Genomic DNA, 3,813 nt, shown 5'->3' on the forward strand with positions numbered 1-3,813 from the left:
TTTAATTATCATTAAAACTGTATTAGATTACCGCGATTTGAACAATCATTTTGACACATATCTTTTCTTTTATTTAAAGGCTGAAATGTGAGGTTTACTTTTTTATTAAACTGTTTCAAAGCTTTATTTGAACATCTACATTAGATATTTCAACATGCTATTAAACTGTTGTCAGTCAAGTTGTCATTTAAAATCCGAACATCATTGGTAATGTTAATGTAATGTGATTATGCAAACAAAAAGTAATTTCATTTGTTGTTTGTTGATTTTTAAATATAAAACTTGGTGAAGTGATTTATGTGTCGGTACTTTTTTTAACATCTCCAGCACATTTGAACAATACCGTGATAATACTGATAACTGTGATAATTTTGGTCACTATAATCGTGATAAGAAATTTTCATAACGTTACATCCCTACCGGGAGGTTGCCGCTTCAGTCAGCGATGGCTTGAAAATGACAAATACAAATTATGCCTAAAACGAGAACTAAATACTTGAGTAGCCTCCCGTTAAATCTGTTTTTTTCATAGAGTCTGCACTTTCGCGCCATATAAAAGTTAAACAAAAATGCCCCTGCAATGTGAAAATGAATGAAAATTGTTTATTGCGGCATACGTTTAGATCTGCTCACAATGCATAAGATTTCTTTATGCACATTTTTTCCCCCCCAGCATTGAGCATTATAACAAATCACACACATTTGTGTTGAGGTGTTGAGCGTCACCAGTGAGGAAAAATCCGCAAAATGCTACAGTTGTGTTCAGTTCATGCGCTCACTGAATGCATTCTGGCATTCTGCAAATACTGTCATCATAAACAACATGATGCATTACATCGTGCAGATACTATGTAAACAAGAAATTCATTTTGCGGTTTAGACAGTGAGCTTGTGCTAGATTGAAACGTTTGTTGCTCGTTTTCTGTATGTTTTAATCGCAAATTGAATAACCATTTTGTTTTTCATAGCCTTCTACTAAAATAACCCATGTGAAGAAAGTCATGAATATGACATGTCGTTTCCCCCCACACAAAAACGTAATCGACATTAATTGTCATTGTCACATCAACTTAAAAACTTAAATGCCTTAAACGGTACAAGAAAAGACTTCTATTATAATTTCAAGAGGTCTAAAATTTGAGGACGGAAAGACAAGAATCATGATATTGTCAGGGGAAAACACGGATTCAATTGCAGGTTCAACTCAAAAGTTTATTAAAGTCTCAAACACAAAACACGGCTAGGGCAGAAGGCCAGGTGCCGTAATCCAGGGTGGAGGATGTATACAGGAAGAGGGGGCAGTCCAAACGAGCATCCAGACACTCCACAAGGCAGAGAGGGAAAGGCGTGGAGAGATCAGCGCACAGAGTCCCAGCGTCAGTGCTGACGCAACGTCAGAGTGGGGAGTTCCCTGTTGAGGGACACAAAAAACACAACAGGACACAGCACGACTAAACCAAAAGTAGGTCACGAGCGAAGTGTAGCGTGTACACACAACAACGGTCTGACACAAGACCACACATGAGGGGAACTAAAATAGAGGGAGAAATTAGGGACTAACTAGTCACAGGTGTGACCGCAGCTAACCTAGTAATAAGATAATGATTGGAAGGGGAACCGCTGAGGCAACGAGCACATGGCGAACTGTCAAAACAAGACAAGACAAGACCCACAACCTGCCGATCAGACCGAAGTCATGACAGTACCTCCCCTCCCAGGAACGCCACCTGGCGCACCCAGGAGGGGCTCAACTCGTCGCAGACGGAAGAACCAACAGGACTAAGAGGGGACTGAAACACAGGTTTAACCCTGGACACATGAAAAACAGGGTGAACCCGACCAAGCATGTGAGGAAGCTTGAGCTGCACTGCCACCGGATTCAGAACCTTTGTGATGCGATATGGCCCAATGAACCTGGGTGCCAGCTTACGAGAAGGCACCCGGAGAGGCAGGTCCTTGGTGGAAAGCCATACCTTCTGACCACACACGTACTGAGGAGCAGGAGTCCTGTGACGATCAGCCGCTGCTTTGGTCCGTCTGGAAGTCCGGGCCAAGACCTCCTTAGCCCTCCTCCAGGTGTGACGGCACTGACGGACGAAGACCAAGGCAGACGGGACCGCAGCTTCGGGTTCCTGAGCAGGGAAAAGAGGTGGTTGATAATCCATGGAACAGTGAAAGGGAGACATACCTGTGGATGCTACAGGAAGGGAATTGTGGAAATATTCGACCCACGGTAGCTGCTGACTCCAGGAGTTCGGACTATGTGATGCCAGGCAGCGGAGAGCTCTCTCGAGATCCTTGTTGGCTCTCTCGGATTGCCCATTGGTCTGAGGGTGAAAACCAGAAGACAGACTCGTTGAGGCCCCGATCTGTCTACAGAACTCTTTCCAAAACCGGGAAACAAATTGTGGTTCTCTGTCGGAGACCACATCCACCGGAAGACCATGAATCCGGAAGACGTGGTCCACCACGTCTCCTTGGCAGAGGGGAGTTTGGGCAAGGGAATAAAATGGGCTGTTTTGGAGAAGTGATCCACCACGTCAGGATCACAGTGTTGCCTCTCGATGGGGGAAGGCCAGAGACAAAATCAAGGGCCAGGTGTGACCAAGGATGAGAGGGAATGGGCAAAGGCTGCAACAGACCAACAGGAGACTGGTTAGAAGTCTTATTCTGAGCACACACCGAACAAGCCAACACAAACTGCCTGACATCATGGACCATGGATGGCCACCAAAATCGCTGACGGATGGCGGCCAGCGATCTCCGAACCCCTGGATGACAGGCTACTCTGGATTCGTGACCCCACCGGAGGACCTCAGGACGCAGCGCAGCCGGCACAAACAACCGACCCTCCGGACACCCCCTCGGGACCTCCCCCGCCCGCACGGCCCTCCCCACCCGCTGCTCGACATCCCAGGAGAGGGATCCCACCACCACCCCCTTGGGGAGAATAGTGTCAGGAGCCACATCCCTCCCAGGACCCCCGAACAGCCGAGAAAGGGCATCAGGCTTAGTGTTCTTGGACCCCGGCCGATACGAGAGGGAAAAGTTAAATCGCCCAAAGAAGAGTGCCCAGCGGGCCTGGCGAGCGTTCAACCTCTTGGCCGAACGGATGTATTCCAGGTTCTTATGGTCCGTCCAAACCAAGAAGGGCTGCGCTGCTCCCTCCAACCAATGGCGCCACTCCCCCAGAGCCAGCCTGACTGCCAGCAGCTCCCTGTTACCTATGTCATAATTTCGTTCTGCAGGGCTCAGGCGGTGAGAGAAAAAGGCACAGGGGTGCACCTTCTCATCTCTAGGGGACCGTTGGGACAGAACCGCGCCTACCCCGACCTCCGAGGCATCCACCTCAACAATAAACTGCCGTTCAGGATCTGAAAGACAAAGAACAGGAGCAGAGATGAAACGGGACTTAAGAACATCAAAGGCCTCCTGAGCCTGAGAATTCCACCTGAACGGTCCCTTGGGTGAGGTGAGTGCTGTTAAGGGTGCAGCAACCAGGCTAAAGTTCCGGATGAATCGCCTATAGAAGTTGGCGAACCCCAAGAACCGCTGCAATGCCTTCCGAGAGTCAGGGGTTGGCCACTCGGCTACGGCCCTTACCTTAGTTACCTTAGTAGGATCCCCTCCACTGAAATAATATGCTCCAAGAACGAAACGGATTTGGCGTGGAACACACACTTCTCCACCTTGACATAAAGCTGGTTTTCCAGCAGCCATTGTAGCACCTGACAAACGTGGTGAGTGTGTACCTGTAAGGAGGGAGAGAAGATGAGGATATCATCGAGATACACAAAGACAAATCTGTTTACC

This window comes from Sinocyclocheilus grahami, unplaced genomic scaffold (genome assembly GCF_001515645.1).
Source record: "Sinocyclocheilus grahami isolate Dianchi unplaced genomic scaffold, SAMN03320097.WGS_v1.1 scaffold818.1, whole genome shotgun sequence".
Taxonomy (NCBI): Eukaryota; Metazoa; Chordata; class Actinopteri; order Cypriniformes; family Cyprinidae; genus Sinocyclocheilus; species Sinocyclocheilus grahami.